The sequence below is a fragment of the Theobroma cacao genome, chromosome 7 (assembly GCF_000208745.1).
Source record: "Theobroma cacao cultivar B97-61/B2 chromosome 7, Criollo_cocoa_genome_V2, whole genome shotgun sequence".
In the NCBI taxonomy this organism is placed as follows: domain Eukaryota; kingdom Viridiplantae; phylum Streptophyta; class Magnoliopsida; order Malvales; family Malvaceae; genus Theobroma; species Theobroma cacao.
Window position 1 is genome coordinate 17438817 of NC_030856.1, and position 18651 is coordinate 17457467.

Consider the following 18651-nt stretch of genomic DNA (forward strand, 5'->3'; position numbering starts at 1 on the left):
TCATCCTCATGAACACTTAAAATGACTGTTTTTCCCCTATGTTTGGAAAAATGTCGAAATTGAAATTTTTTACTTCTCAAATTCAAATAATACTCTAATTAATCAAATTTAGTCAAAATATAATCCAACATTCCAATTTTGCCCTTAGGTGGCAAAATGACCATTTTGCCTTTACGTTATGAAAATTCCCGAATTAACTCCAAATCAATTCTCGAACTCCGAATCATCATATTAAGACATTTAAGATTCAATAACTCTCAAATACATCGTAAAATCTTTATTTGGCCTAGTTCGAGGCTTTAATCAACTTAATTGTACCACTAGGTACAATACCGACTTTTAACGATTTTTTGATACATTCACTTTTGCAAACATTCTATCAAGCACATGAATGACATGAGAAGTATATAATAGAGTAGGGCTTGATAGTACTACCCCCCTTTAAAATAAAATTTTGACATCAAAATTTCACTTACTGGACTCAGAGAAAAGATATGGGTATTGGTTTCTCATCTGGTGCTTAACTTCCCACGTCATCTCCTCCATCCGAGCATTTTTCCATAACACCTTAACCATTGGAATGTTCTTATTCCTCAACACTCAATCCTTTCGGTCTAAAATACGTACAGGTTGCACCTCAAACTTCAAATCTTCTTGCAACTCAATCAGAGGTGCCTCAAGGATATGGGAGGGATCAGGTACATACTTCTTCAGCATCAAGACGTGGAAGACATTGTGAATCCAATCTAACTCCGAGGGTAATTCTAGTCTATATGCCACTGGCCCAATCCTTTCAATAATATGAAAGGGTCCAATGTATCTCGAATTGAGCTTTCCTCACTTTGCGAATCGAATCACACCTTTCATTATCCAACAAGATACCACGATTTATCACAATAATATAATCAAATAAGACTTAATACCTCAAAGTATTCAAATCATTACTTTTCCAAGGAGAGACCTTAAGAAAACCCTATCATCAACTCTAAATTTCAAATCTTTTCTCTGTCTATCCGAGTAACTTTTCTGCCTATCTTGAGCTGTCTTTAATCGCTCTCGGATAACCTAGATCTTGTCATTAGTCAAATCAATCAATTCTACATTAAACAATTTCCTCTCACCCACTTCATCCCAACAGAGTGGAGTTCGACACTGTCTCCCATACAGAGCCTCGTATGGTGCCATCCCAATACTAGACTAAAAACTATTGTTATACGCGAACTCCACCAATGGCAAGTGTCTGTCCCAACTCCCAGTAAAGTCAATGACACAAGCCCGTAGCATATCCTCCAAAGTTTGAATGGTCCTTTCAGACTGACCATCTGTCTGTGGATGAAAGGCAGTACTAAATCTCAAATTAGCTTCGAGAGCACCTTGGAATTTCGACCAAAATCGAGAAGTGAACCGAGGGTCTCGATCTGACATGATAGAAACTGGGACTCCATGTAATCTCACTATCTCATCTATATAAAGTCTAGCAAGTTTCTCAATGGAATACGTGCTATGGATAGCCAAGAAATGGGCGGACTTAGTCAATCTATCCACAATCACCCAAATAGCATCCTTCCCACTCTGCATCCGCGATAAACCCAATACAAAGTCCATAGTCACGTGCTCCCATTTCCATTCAGGGATAGGTAGAGGCTGAAGAGTACTTGATGGTTTCTGATGTTCCGCCTTAATTTGTTGGCATGTGAGACATTTCGCTACAAACTCTGTTATGTCTCGTTTTATACCCGACCACCAGCAACTTTCCTTGATAGTCATGTACATTTTGGTGCTTTCAGGATGTAAAGCATACGCGAAAGAATGAGCTTCCTCCAAAATAACCCGTCCCAATTGATCATCTTTAGGGACACAAACCCAATTCCCAAGCATCAAAATACCATCATCACCAAGTCTGAACTCACTAGTTTCTCCATCTCATAACTTTTGTACTTCTCGTTTCAACTCTTCATCAGACTTCTGCAATTCTCTAATTTGGTTCAACAATGAGGGTCTCATAACAAAGATAGCAAATAGGGTTCCATCCTCGTCATTACTCAACTGAATCCCTAGAGATTTCATCTCAAGTAGTATCGAAAAATAAGAATTCTGAAGTGATGCTAATAAAGATGAGGATTTACGACTCAAGGCATCTGCTACAACGTTTGCCTTCCCCGAATGATAATCAATCACTAAGTCGTAATCTTTAATCAACTCTAACCAACATCTCTGTCTCAGGTTGAGTTCTTTCTAGGTGAGCAAGTATTTCAAACTTTTGTGGTCAGTAAAAATTTGACAACGCTCACCATATAAGTAATGCCTCTAGATTTTCAATGCAAAGACTACTGCTGCTAACTCCAAATCATGGGTAGGGTAATTCGTCTCATTCCTTTTCAGCTGCCAAGAAGCATAAGCTACTACTTTCTCATCCTGCATTAACACGCACCCTAATCCCAATTTAGAGGCATCACTATACACCACAAATTCTTTCCCACTAACAGGAAGTGTTTAAACGGGAGCGGAGGTCAACCAGTTCTTCAGCTCCTGAAATCGACTCTCACAGACATCATCCCACTCAAATTTGACTCCTTTACGAGTCAGACGAGTTAGAGGAGCAGCTATCAATGCGAACTGTTGAACGAACCTCCTATAATAACCGACTAAACCGAGGAAACTTCGAATCTTTGTCACCATTTTCGGTTGCTCCCACTATAAGATTGCCTCTATCTTTTTGGGATCGACATAAATTGCAGCTCTAGACACAACATGTCCCAAGAAAACCACTTCCTTCAACCAGAACTCACATTTAGAAAACTTGGCATAAAGTTGTCTCTCGCGCAAGGTTTACAGTACAATGCGCAAATGGGCAGCATGTTCATCATTATCCGTCGAATACACCAGAATATCATCTATGAACATTATCACGAACTTATTCAAGTATGGGTGGAACACGTTATTCATGAGGTCCATAAAAGCTGTCGGGGCATTAGTCAAACCAAATGGCATAACTAGAAACTCATAATGCTCATAACGAGTCCTGAAAGCAGTCTTGGGTACATCCTACTCCTTGATCTTCAACTGATGATACCCAGACCTCAGATCAATCTTAGAAAACACCGTGGCACCCTTTAGCTGATCAAAAAGATCATCAATCCATGGTAGAAGATATTTATTCTTGATGGTTGGTCGATTCAGCTGACGGTAGTCAATACATAGTCAAAAAGTGCCATCCTTCTTCTTTACAAACAAGACTGTCGCACCCCAAGGAGAAGTACTAGGGTGAATAAAACCCTTATATAATAATTCTTATAGTTGGACTTTCAACTCCTTTAACTCTGCCGGAGCCATCCGATACGGAAGAATGAAATAAGTGCGGTACACGAAAGTAAATCAATAGAGAACTCAAGCTCTTGATCAGGAGATAGTCCCGGTAACTCATCCGAAAACACATCAGAGAACTCATTTACTATTGGGACATCCTCTAACTTAAGTTCCCCCTTTGAGGTATCAAACACATATGCTAGATAAGTCAAATACCCTTTCTGCACTAGTTTCAAAGCTTTGATAGCCGAGATTACACAAGATGGTAATACTCGACGTTCCCCTAAAAATACAACCTCTACTCCCTCAGAATTTTGAAGTACAACTTCCTTCTTGAAACAATCCACTTTTGCCTGATGTGTAGTCAACCAGTCCATACCCAATATCAAATCAAAATCCCGAATCTCTAAAGGAATTAAGTCAGCCTTGAATTCTTCCTCACCAACTCTTATCCCACAATCTCTATAACAAGTGTTTCTAATCAACTGTTCTCCTAGAGGGGTATGAACTACAATTTCCTCCTCTAAAGGTGACAGGTTTCTATCAAAAAAGGATGCAAATATCGTGCTCACATAAGATCTATCCGAACCAGAATCGATTAAGACATAAGCATCTTTGTCAAATACAAACATAGTACCTGTCACTGCACTAGGTCAAACTCATGCATCTTCCTCTATCATAGCAAAAGCTCTCATTTGAGTATGAGTCTGTGGTCTAAAGGGTGGATACGTCGGGGTATTACTCCCCACACCAGACAGTATTGCTACACCCTGTCTCGGCTGTGACCTAGAAGAATCTCTCTTCTGAATATCAGTGCGAGCTTGGGGAGATGAAGTAGCTGCAGTAGCTCGTCCTAACTGTGGGTAAGCACTCCTCATGTGACCCTGTTGACCACAATGAAAACACCGCATGGGCTCCCTACACGGCCCGATATGAAATCTCTCACAATTTCAGCATTTGTCAAAACTCCTAGAACTCTTCCTAAGAGCACTCGTCACTGATCTACTAAATCTAGGAGACTTCTACTGTTGCTATTGAGATGAGGGTTCAGTAGATGCTACGGAGGCAGTGGTAGCACTCCCTGAAGCAGATGAATCCTTGCCCTTTTTCGGGGGCTGATTGGAAGATATATTTAGATTTCTCCTGTCAGACCCGGAACCTCCCTCGAGCTCATGATAACCGTCGCGACTTCCCGATTTACACTCATTACCCGAAATGCCAATCGAAACCCCACAAGGCTTACGTATCAGTTTCTTGCCTTTCTTGTGGGCAATCGTTGTTAAACATTCCATTTTAAACAATTACCAGTCGTTTTCGGCTCAAGTAAATCAAAAGACAAAATTTTTTTTAAAGGATTTATAGACAAATATTACTATTCAAAATATTGATTAAAATATAGCATTTTTATGTAAAACAATATTTATAGAAACACGTGTAAGCAAAATAAATTCATACATACAATAATTTACAAAGTTATAATGTACAATAACAATTACAATGACAAGTGGCTCATAAATACACCAAGTGTTGGTGATAGTAACCAACTGTTTGTGAGATAGAGGGGTCAACTGGAATCCTCGACAAAATCGGGTATCTACAAGCTACCATAGGCCTGAAATATTTGGAAAGAAGGTGGGTAAGATTTTGCAATCCCAATGAGTAAACAGACATTATTATAAATATCTAAAGGCGAGTAAAATGGAGGCTAGTTTAAACAACAAATCACAAACCATTTCATAAGGTTTTCAATTTATTTCTTAAACCGTAAAATATTTGTAATTTACCAAAACAGTTGTTAAGGCTTATGACTTTTATTAAAAACAGGGCTCAAGCCAAAAACTAATCCTCGGGGATACCTTGGCCGAGGCATCTAACCGAGTCCGCCAAGGTTGTTAAGATATTTACATGTTAAACACATGTTAGTTTTGAAAACAAGCCGCTCCTTGGCATTTGCCGAGTTACACATTCACGTGGGGGTTCGACGTGAAGTGAACTCTAACACTAACCCGGGAGTTACCCTCCTCACCTCTACAACCGGAGTAACTATATAACCAGGTTTACTGCGCCCCTCTAATAGGCAGTCCATGGAAACCCGTCACTGCAGTGACTAAACCCACCAATTTTAATAAAATTTCGACAGTATAATGTGGCTTTTATTTATTTACTCAGCCTGCATAGTAAAAGACAGCTTACATAAATTCCCAATGTAATTATAAACTATAGCCACATATACTCATATATCATAAGCCATTCATGGGAAAATATATTTTTTAAAACAATTGGCAACCTCCCATTAACTCAATTTCATAATCAAAAGTTTCTTATTTCAGATAATCAACACAATATATGTATTTGTCACATTTATTTCTAAAACATCAAAAGTCCCATTTTAATCTCATTTTCGTTTCATAAAATACATAAAGAGCATTTAAAAATAAACTCTAAATAATTTACAATAATAATAGGTTTACTCACCGTTTGTACAAATTAAATGCTTTCTAGGTGCCCCGATCACTGTTCATCGAGTACGACTTCCTTGCCTTTACCGGAAGGCTCTCCTCCTAGACACATTGTAAAAATTACACAATTCACCACATTGATGCTAAATCACTATATAATTGACTTAAATCCTATACTAATGCATGGTATGAAATGCAATAGCCTAAAACGGCTTAAACGCGATATTAACCTAATTTTGGCACTTTACCCGATAAATTGCTAAAGCGCTCCATTTTAGCTCTAAATTGTCCCATTTTCTCTCCAACATTTCTAACCATTAAATATCAGCCAATAACCTTCTAAAATCATCAAAATCAGCTCACTTTCCTCCTTGAAAAATTCAGCATAATGGGTTTCAATGGGAGAAAATTATTTCTCTGGCTTATTTTTGCTATATTACAATATAACCTAACTAAAATCACTTAATTCAATTAAAATCAACTAAAACTCAAGGTCAAAACTCATCCATGGAGGTTTGGCCAGCATGGGTGTCCATACCGACTTTCTAATTTTGCATGGAAATGAGAAAAAATGCATGGGTAGTGAAAATTACAAGAAAAATCAATGAAATTTACCTTTTTAATGCTTGATTTCTTGATTTCTCTTGATTTTCCCCAAATTTTTCAGCTAGGGTTCTTATTTCTTTTCCCCCTTTTCTCTCCTGGTTTGGACGGCTTGAAGAAGATGAGAATTCTGGAAGTTTGACCTTTTTAAAGGCTAAAATAATATAATATTATTTTATTTATTTTTTTAATGTTTTATTAATTCCTTAAATTCTAGCCATCCATTTGTTTCCAAATTTCACCATACACTTGTCCCACATATCCATAGCTTAGATAAATTTCTCAGACTTATCCAAAGTCTTGGTGGAGTAATTTTTGAAATTCACACTTTTGCCCCCGTAAAAGTCAAAAATTACTTTTTACCCGAAAAATTGAAAAATTGCCCATAGATATATTTTTCATCCCTTATACTCATACCATTCTCCAATTTGTTAAATTTGATCTAAATTCTCTCAAAATCTCAAATTTTGTCTACGAGTGGTAAAATTACGATTTTGCCCCTACACTCCAAAAATCACCAAAATTAAACTTTTTCACTTCCTATCATTAAATTATAGTCCAAATAGTTAATCTTGATCAAAAATTTCACTCCATGATCAAATTATTATCTTAGGTGGCAAAATGACGATTTTGCCCCTGAACATCAAAATTTTCAATTTTTCCCCAAATGAACCCTCGAACTCCGAACAATCATTTTTAGTCATTCCTGGACTGTAAAATATTAAATTTCATCCTACAATTCCTATTTGAACTAGTTGGAGGTTAAATCAACTCAAGTGTACCATTAGGTACAATACCGGGTTTCATCTGTTCTTAGAAGCTTTCCTAGCGTAATAACATGCTACTCAATACATGTATGTCATGACATGTGTTTATAGGGTCGAGTTTTACATCTCCTTTTAGCAAACTCGGGTCGAATCCTCCTATTCTCAATAGCGAGCTTTTCAACCTGTAGAGCCATCTGCACAATCTCTTTATACGGCTCCCTACCTGTCACTCTCATATGGTCTCTGATTTCATTCCAGAGCCCTTCCTCAAAGTAATTAGCCTGATCCTACTCAGTCTTCACCAAATCGGGCACATAAGATATTAGCTCGTTAAAACGAGCCTCATACTCCTCTACTGTCAAATTTCCCTATTTCAAACTTGAGAACTATTTCTTGTTTTCCTTTTGATGAAAATAAGTGTAATATTGACTGTCGAACTCCCTCAGAAAATTTGACTAGGTCCAAGGAGTAGTAGAATGAGATTTTACTGAATTCCACCAAGTACCGGCCCTCTTTTCAAGTAGTCTTATGGCCACCATCAATTTCATATCATCCTCTAGTCTCATATCATTAAGTGTCTTCAATAGCTGAATGATCCAGTCCTTAGCTGCGGTTGCATTCAGATCACCCGTAAAAGAAATGCAACCGAGTTGCCTAGCCTCCTTAAGTTTCTTAGAAATGGAGACATTAGGTACTTGTGGTGAAACAGGAGGTGGGGGTGGGGGTGGCACTGAAGGAGCAGTCGAAGGAACAGTAGGAGGAACTTGACCAGCCTGAGCCTGACCAGTAATAGCAGTAAGAAAAGCTGCCAATGCCTGAACTACCTCAAGAGACATGGAAGGAACACTAAGAATATTAGTAGATGGTGGAGGAGGTGGACGATGTGGAGGAGTCTCAGTATGTTTAGCAGCAGGTGCTGCACCAAAGGTAGATGTAGCCGATTCCCTCTATCACAACCCGGTACTCCCTTCGAGCCCATGACATCCGTCGCGATGTCTCGATAGACATTCATTACCCGAAATATCAATCGAAACCTCGCAAGGCTCTCGCTTCAGTTTTACATCTCCCTTGTGAGCAATAGTTACTAAATATCATGTTTTAAGGGAATATAAACTATTTTTAAATCAAAACAAATAAAAAAATAATTTCTATCACATAGGGGTATTTTGGTCATTTTTACTCAAAAATTTTGAAACCTGTTGAAAATATAATATATAGGGAAAAATACACATTTCATAATTAAAAAAAAGTTTTTATGTCTAAAACATTCATTTAGGGTGAAATTATAGCTAATAGAATAAAATAAAAATATTAAATGAAATATTCTATTTTCTTATAAAACAATATTTAGAGAACTCTGCGTAAATAATTTTTGTAACGTAAAAGCAAAATAAATTCATACATACAGTAACACAGATAACCATAGTATGTAATTTAATTTACAATGACGTGTAGGCCCCCGAATGACTAAAGGTAACAAAGGCTGTGGACCTACAATTTCTGAGGAGGCGAGTCTAATAATAACCCTCGACATAATTAGCTATTTAAGGACTATCCTGATCCTAGAATGAATGGAAAAGAGGGTGGTGAGTTTATATAAACTCAATGAGTAAACAAACATCATCTAAAATATCTAAAGTCGAGTAAATGGAGACAACTTAAAATAGTTCATCGTACTATGATTCATAACGTTTGAAACTCATTTCAACTAAATAAAATAATCTCATTTCACTCAAATAATCAACATGGCTTATGAATTTATTAAAAACTTGGCTCGTGCCAAAACTCATTCTCGGGGATACCTTGATCAGAGGCATCCAACCGAGTCCGCCAAGGCTGTTAAAGAAAAGACATACATCCATAAATCATATTTGTACATTTTAAAACATAGCCGTTCCTTGGCGTTGGCTGAGTTCACCCTCACGTGGTGGTTTAGCATGTAGTGAACTCTAAAGCTTTACCTCAGGAGATACCCTCGCGCATCTTGTACTAAGGTAAATATAACCGGGTTTACCGTGCCCCTCTCTAATAGGCTGGTCCTCGGAAACCCACCACTGCAGTGACTAATCAATATCCCACCAAATCAATAAAAGTTTCGACAGCAAGACATGACAATTATATTACTATCCAGCCTGTTAAGGCAAAACAAACAGTTCATACAATTTCAACACAATTTCCAATTCAGCCATTCATGCCAATATCACCATAAGCCTTTCAATTCAAACCATAAATTTACAACACAATCAAACAGTCTCCAATTACTCAATTTCTAAAATCATCATTCAATTTCAAAATGATTTATAAAACTCATTTCATTTAATCACATTTTACTTATAAAACATAAGGATTTACCATTTAAACTCATTTTTCTATAAAATCACAAAAACGAATAAAAACTACTTTAGATAATTAAGACGATAATAAGGTTACTCACAATATCGAGAATCGAGGTACTCCTAATCCCGATCTTTGGGTACAATCTCCTTACCCTTATCGGAAGTTTCACCACCTAGACATAATGCACAACAAGCAATTTACTATATTTGTGCTAAACCGTTATAAAACTAATTTAGGCTTTATATGAATACATGCAATGGGATGTGAAATGTTCGGATTATTATCTAAATGCGGTGTTCTACGTAGGTTCAATTGTGTATGGGGCTGAAATGGTATTGACCTAATTCACACTATACGCTGGTTAATTGGCCAAAATATCCAATTCAACTCCAAATAAATTCATTTCACTTCCAATACTCCAAAACACCAAATATAAGCTAGATAACATGAATTATAGCAAAATCATCCTCAACATTTTCTCTTGGAAAAATTCGGCCATGGAGGGTTCATAAATAATATGTGGTTTTTCATGCTTGATTTTTACACTTTACATCATAAAACAAATATAAATACCTAAATAGCATGAAATTCATCAAAGTCCATTTCCCAATTTCTCTCTTGAAAAATTCAGCCAATGGGTGTGGGTGAAGGGCATGAAATTTCTTGCTTGTTTTCCATGCTAAACATCACCAAACAACTAAAAACACTAGAATAACATGAAATCTAGCTAAATCCAAGATCAAAACCCCTCCCCCCATGTCCAGCCAGCAAAGGTATCTTCATGCAAACTTGATTCTCAACCATAGAAAATGAAAAAGAATGCATAGGAAAGGTAGATCACAAGCTAAAATCAAGAAATTTTACCTTTACTTGCTTAATTCCTTGAAATCTACCAATTTTCCCCTTGAATTTTTGCTCACTAGGGTTTGTTCTCTTTTTTTTTTCTTTGTTCTTGGTGAGGCCGAACATATGGGAGTGAAATGGGAGAGTCATGTGCTGATTTTAATGTAAATTATAAAGAAATGAAAGCTTGCCATGTGTCACCTTTTAATTGGTCCATTTTTAAACTTAATAATTAAGCATTCTCCCACCACCACATAAAATATCTCAATTATTCAAAGTATAATAGGTGAAATTCAAGGACTTGACAAGTGTCATGGTGGTGCAAAATTTCAGAAATTCCAATTTTGCCCCCATAGACACGTAAAATGATCGTTTTGCCTTTATGCTCGGAAAAATGTCAGAATTAAAATTTTTCACTTCTCAAGCTCAAATTATGTTCCAATAGTCAAACTTGATCAAAATTTCATCCACTATTCCAATTTTGCCCTCAGGTGGCAAACTGACCATTTTAACCCTACGTTATGAAAATTTCAATTTAACTCTAAATCAATCCCCGAGCTCCAAATCACCATATTAAGTCATTCTAAGGTTCAATAACTCTCGAATGCATATGAAAATCTCTATTTGGACTAATTTCAGTCTTAAATCAACTTAATTGTACCATTAGGTACAATATCGTCGTTTAACGATTACTGAGGCATTCAAGTATGCAGACATTCTATCAAGTACCTATACAATAGGGCAAATATATTATAAAGTTGGGCTTGACACCCCCTCTATAGGATCTGGCTGACGATGTTGAGAACGACCTCTTCCCCTCCCAACTGATCTAAAGAGAGGTGGGCGTCCACGTCGAAGAGGCATAATGATCTATAAAAAGAAACAGAACGAGTTTAGACAACTTTAGGTTCTATATGCAATTGTATGCATTCAACTCAATCTAATCTAACTTGGGGCCACATTGACACTGTAGTTTTTAAAATAACTTTAAAACCAAAAGCTCTGATACCAACATAATTGTCACGACCTGGTACTCCCATCGAGCCCGTGACAATCGTAGCGATGTCTCGATTGACATTCATTACCCGAAATGCCAACTGAAACCTCGCAAGGCTTTCACATCAGTTTTACTTCTTCCTTGTGAGCAACAGTTATTAAATACCATGTTTTAAATAAATATAGACTAATTTCAAATAAAAAAAAATCAAAAAGTAATTTCTACTACACTGGGGTATTTTTGTCATTTTACCCAAAATTTTCGAATCTTGGTAAAAATATGATATACGAGTAATAAGCATCCATTTCATGTCTAAAAATAAGTTTTGTTGTCTAATTCATCAATTTAAAGTGAAATTATAGCCATTCAAATTAAATAAAAATATTAAATAAAATATTTCCTTTTCTTATAAAACAAAATTTACAGAACTTTGCATAAATAATTTTTTAGCGTAAAAGTAAAATAAATTCATATATATAATAGCACACTAAACCAAGTATACGAAAATATTCTACAATGACATGTGGGCCCCAAAATAATCGAAAATATACAGGACTATAGACCTTCGAATTATAAAGATGTAAATCCAAAAGCAACTTTCGAGAAAATCGGCTCTCTACAAACTGTCTTGAGCCTGAAATGGATAAAAAGAAGGGGTGAGTTTTTACAAACCCTATGAGTAAGCAAAATTAATCTATAACATCTAAAGCCGAGTAAATGGAGACAGTTAAATAATCCCATCATAATATAGTTCATAACATTCAAAACTCATTTCAATTCCTATAAAACAATTACATTTTATCAAAATAATCAACAAGGCTTATGATTCTCTTAAAAACTTGGCTTGTGTCAAAACTCATACTTGGAGACACCTTGGCCCGGGCATCCAACCGAGTCCGCTAAGGATGTTAAAACGACATATACCCATAAAACATGTTTTTACATTTCAAATATAGTCATTCCTTGGAGATACCTTAGGAGATTCATCCTCACGTGGTGGTTCGGCGTGAAGTGAACTCTAAACTTACCTTAGGAGATACCCTTCGCGCCACTCATACTAAGGTAAAATATAACGGGGTTTACCATGCTCCTCTAATAGGCTGGTCCACGAAAACCCGCCCACTGCAGTAAGCTAAATACATAACCCACCAAATCAGTAAAATTTTGGCAGCATAACATGGCTAATATAGTACTATCCAACCTGTCAATGTAAGACAAAATAATTTATATAATTCACAAAATCACAATTTCAGCCATTCATGCTACCACAATTTCATAAGCCATCAATTCAAATCATGTATATATATATAATACCAATGTATAGCCTCCACTTACTCTATTTCGAAAATCAACATTTAGTTTCAAAATAATTTATAAATCTCATTCATTTAACCAACATTTAAAATGTAAAACATAATAATTTGCAAATTAAGTGCCTTATTCTTTAAAATCTTAAGACAAGTATAAACCACTTTAGATAATTAAGATGAACATCTGATTACTCACAATAGCAGGAGTTTGTAGGGGTAGGAGTACTCTTATTCTCGGTCCTCGGGCACCTATACATAATACATGACAAATAATTCAATATATTTGTGCCAAACTATTATAAAACTATTTCAAGCTCTATATGAATGCATGAAATTGAATGAGAAATGTTCGGATAGTCACTTAAAAATGATGTTCTACGTAGGTTCAATTGTGATAGGAAGGAGTTTGTATTCAACCTAATTCGAACTATACACCATTGATTTAACCAAAACATCCGATGCAACTCCAAATATATTCATTACACTTCCAATAATCTAATACACCAAAGCATTACAATGAACTTGATTTTTGACTAACTTCACCATTTTTCGCAATTCATTCCGATTTTGAACTAACATACTAATCAATGTCTACACAATCTTGTAAATCCATATACATCATTAGGAATCAAATCCAAGTCCATTTACTCTGATTTTCTCAATTTTCATCAAGCCATTTTCTAAAGGAACTATACTTTTCAATAATCGATTTTGATATCCAACATCATAATTCATCAATTCCTAGCTAAATAACATGAATTACAACCAAATCCATCATCAATATGCCCTATAGAAAATTCGGCCAAATGAGGGTGGTTGAAGAACATGTGATTTTCTTGCTTGTTTTTCCTTCCAAACATCACAAAATGACTAAAAACACTAGGATATTATGAAATCTAGCAAAATTCATCACCAAAACTTCTCTCTCTAGGTTTGGCCAGCAAAGGTTCCCTCTTGAAAACTTGAATTTCAGCCATGGAGAATGAAAAAGAATGCATGGGAAAGGTAGATCACAAGCTAAAATAAAAAAAATCTTACCTTTACTTGCTTGATTCCTTGAAATCCAACAATTTCTTTTGAATTTTTCCTTCCTAGGGTTTGTTCTTCTCTTTCTCTCTTTGTTCCCTTGCTTGGCCTGCCATAAGAGTGTGAATGTGAAGGTTTTAAGTAAGTTTATATAGGCAATTAAAATAATATTTAAGCTTGACACTTGTCACCTTTTAATTGATCCATGTTTAAAAACTTAATAATTAAGCATTTCATTCCCACTGATAATTCTATTTTATAGAATTACTTTATTCCAATTTTATTATTAAATATCAGCTAAGTCCTCAATTTTTAATTATAATTTACTTACTTTTAGTTATTTTTATAATTAGGTTACTTTTAAGTTAGTTATCTTAATTTTATGTTATTCATGTTAATTTGGTTATTATTTATCAGTTTTAATATTTCTTTTGTAGGATTAAAAGTGATTGGGCTTAATTTTGGAAAGTAGGTATAGACAGACCTAGAATCTGCTTGCATATGCTTCAGTATTGTCGCCATATCTCGCGCTACAGGACTCCAAATGATGCGATTCTTAGACCAGTGGAAGGTTCAGAGACAGATCTACAACTTTTATGAAGATTACTTTGCCCAGTTCTTCCTTGAAGATAGAGAAAATTGCGTCGGAAAATGGCTAAATGTACTGTGCCGGGAATGGAAATTTTGTAAAGATTGATAATTGATTTTTGGGCCTTTTAGTATACTTTTAAGCCCAATTAAACCCTCGGTCAGCTTAAGGAACTTTAGGTTAAGTTTATTAGTATAAATAGGATATGTTTAACAACATTAGGAAGAGAACTTTTGAGAGATTCAAGAAGTTACAAGTTGAGGCTGAAACTTGAAGATCAAGGCGAAAAAATATTGTTTTGTTTTCTTCCTTAGCTTTTATCTTTCTTGATACTTTCAGTGGTTGAATTTTATACAATGTTATTTTATTTTGCAATTATGAGTAGTTAATTTTTTTTCTAGGATTGCAATTGAACTCACATGTAGTCTAAGTTTTTAATCTTTTTCTTACTTATTTTAATGGGATTTGAATTGTTTATTCCAATTTGTTCTTACTGCTTTTAATTGCCTGATCACCAATGAAATTGATCTAGGAATCTAAACAAACTTGGGAAAGGGAGTTTAGAGTAGACTAAAATTTGGATAGAATATGATCAAATTAATTGATTTGCATATAGGATAGGGATATACCTATAGGCTGTATGTAGCTAAATTAGAGCCTGAACTTAATGAGTCTGTTTTAATTTCAATTCACATAGGGATATAGTGTTTTGATTAAAATAGATATTTTTATAGGTTGAGTCGGGAGACCCTTATAAATAATTTAAGACTCTAGGTTAGCAATTCAACCCATTGAAATAAATTAAGTAAGAGAGGTAAGATTTAGATGAAGTGTGAGGGATATTGTGATCCTAGGTTTGTTTGATTTGATATTTTCTCAAGTTATTATTTTGATTTTTCGTATTGGTTTTAATTTTAGTTTTAATTAATTATTTAATTTTGATTATTTGGATAAGATTAAATTGTTCTAATTTTAGTACTTAATAAAGTTTTAGATTAATTCCCTGTGGGATCGATACCCTGCTTACTAATAGACTATCTATTCGATACGTATACTTGTGTAGTAGGATTTTAACTGACAAGTTTTTGGCGTTGTTGCTGGGGAATTATTTTTAGAATTTTTACTAATACTAATACCAAGCAATTTGGTCTTACTTCAAATTTTATTTTTCTTGTTTTAATTTTAGATTTTGTTTATCTTGCAGATATCTTTGGTCATTGTATGCAAAGAAGAGACAACTTGAATTTTGTTCCTTTTGATCCTGAGATAGAAAGAACTTTTAGGAGACATCGAAGGGAGAATTTGCAAGTTGCAGCTTTAAATCAGACAATGGTCGAGGATAACATTAACAATGGCAACAGTGACATCAATCTGGTTCCCAAAGCAAATAGAGCACTGCGAGATTATGATGTTCCTCTTTTGCAAGGTTTGCACCAAATCATTAGGAGACCTTCCATCAATGCGAATAATTTTGAAATTAAACCAGCCTACATTCAGATGATTCAGCCTTTGGTCCAATTTGGTGGGTTACCCAGTGATGATCCTAATGCTCATTTGGTAAATTTCTTGGAGATTTACGACACCTTTAAATACAATGGAGTAACTGATGATGCTATTAGATTGAGACTGTTTTCGTTTTCTCTGAGGGATAAAGCAAAGAGTTAGCTTAATTCACTACCTAATGGGTCTATCATTACATGGGAGGAATTGGCTCAAAAGTTTCTCGCAAAGTTCTTTTCGCCTGTAAAGACTGCAAAGTTGAGGAACAATATCACCTCATTCACACAATTTGATGGTGAGTCCTTATATGAAGCTTGGGAGAGGTTTAAAGAACTACTGCGAAAATGTCCACATCATGGGATTCCTGATTGGTTGCAAGTTCAGACATTCTACAATGGGCTGATTGGGTCAATTAAAACCACAATTGATGCTGCTGCTGGTGGGGCATTGATGAATAAGAATGCTGCAGATGCTTATAATTTGTTGGAAGAGATGGCTTCAAATAATTATCAATGGCCTTCAGAAAGGTCGGGTTCGAGAAAAGCTGTTGGAGCCTATGAGATTGATGCAATGAGCAACTTAGCCACGCAAGTGGCTGCATTGTCCAAGAAGATTGACACAATGGGAGTTCATGCAGCTCAAAATTTAATTGGTGAGATGTGTGGAGATGGTCATTCAAGTGATCAATGTTCATGCAATTTTGCATCAGTCTAATTTGATGGTTGATCCATCTTAATAACATAATAAATTTTCAATGTGGTTAACAAGAATACCATCTTAGCCCTCCATCTAGTGAAATTCGTTCTATCGAACCTATCGAGTTCGATCACTTCTTAATTTTGGAAGTGAACTTTCAGACTTGAATCGAACCCAGTTTCCATTACAAAATAATTGTAAAAAAGTTTGAAAAAAATACCTTAAGATTGTTAGAAAATTTAGAAGAAGAAGAATATTTTGAGAAGAATGAGGAGTAAGACTTTCAGGGTGTGAATTAACACTTTCCTTAAGGTATTTTTTTTTTAAGTCTAGGATATAAGAAATGTCACGACCCGGAACTCCCCTCGAGCCCGTGACAATCGCCGCAATGTCCCGATAGGCACTCATTACCCCGAATGTCGATCGGAACCCCGCAAGGCTTAGCATCAACTTCCTCATCTCTCCAGTGAGCGACAGTTATTAAATCTCGTATTTCAAGAAATCATAAGACGTTTCCAAATCAAAACAATAAAATATTATTTTTTGGCTCACAGGGGCATTTTCATCATTTTTTTCTTCGAAAATACCGAAACCCGCCAAAAACATGGTGTAAAAGCTAAATATGTTCATACATACTTTAAATTAGATAGCTAAAGTATAAAATTACTTTTACAGTGACACGTGGGCCCCCAACTGACCAAAATGCATCGAAAGCTGAAAACCTACAGCTTTAGCAGATTCAAGTCCAAATGAAGGTCCTTGTCAAAATCAGCTAACTATGGAATTCCCTAAGCCTAAAATGTGAAGAAAGGAAGGTGGTGAGATTATAAAATCCCAATGAGTAAACAGACACCATCTAAACCATCGAAAAACGAGTAAATGGAGACGAATTAAAATATTCTTTTCCAATATATGTTTCATAACATGAATATTCAGTTTACTCAATTAATCAACATGGCTTATATATCTCACAAAACTTGGCTCTAGCCAAAATCATTCTCGCGGGTACCTTCGTCAAGGTATCCCACTGAGACCACCACGGTTGTTAAATGTTCCATACCCATAAACATGTTTTCACATCTGACACACAACCGTTCCTTGGCGTTGGTTGAGTCTCACTCTAATGCGGTGGTCCACGTGAAGTGCACTCAAATCTTTACCTCAAGAGATACTTCATCCAACATTTTCCCTCGGAGGTAAATATATAACTGAGTTATCGTGCCCCTCTCATAGGCAGTCCACGAAAACCCCCACCACTGCAGTGACTGTGGATTATTTTATCTACCACCTGATTTATAAAATCTTTATCTGCATGACATGGCAATTTATCGCAATCTAGCCTCTCAAGGCTGAATACATAGTATATATAATTTTGATACAAATACCGACTTTGCCATTCATGCTCACATATTGTTATAAGCCATATAATTTAAAACACAATTTATAACACAAGCAGGCAATCTCCAATTACTTTATTTTCAAAACCAGTATTCAATTTTCTAGAAAACTTATAAAATCATTTTATAAAATCATAATTTCTTCTAAAAAGTAGCAATTTACCATTTAAACCCATTTTCCATAAAATCACACAATTGTATAAAACTACTCTAGATAATTAATACGATAATAAGTTTACTCACAGTTTTAGGAGTCGATGTACTCCTAATCTCAGTCTCCAAGCACAATCTCTGTACTTTTACTAGTGTAATTTGCTCACCACCTATCCACAACGTATAATACATAATTTACCACATCAATGCTTGACCATTATAAAATCAATTCAGGCTCGGTGTATATGCATGATATGATATGCAACTTATTCGATTACCGCTTAAATGCGGTGCTGACTTTATTCGGCCTATTACCCGATTAAATGACAATTGTGTCCGATTTGGCTCCAAATTACTCCATTTCTTTTCTAATACCTCAATTCACCAAAAATTATTCAAATAACACCAATTTCTGCATCAAAACCTTCTCATTTCTTCATGGAAAAATTCGGCCATTACAGTGCACTAACACCGTGATTTTTCCTACTTAATTTTCTCACCATTATTCATTATTTTCTAAGCCATTTCTCTTGAAATAATAACAATCCATCACCCACACACATCAAGGAAGATTCATGGGGAAAATGGATTCCTTTCTTGTTGTTTTGTTTCTAAATATGCTAAACTAACTAAAAACACTAACATATCTTAAAATCAATTCAATCCAA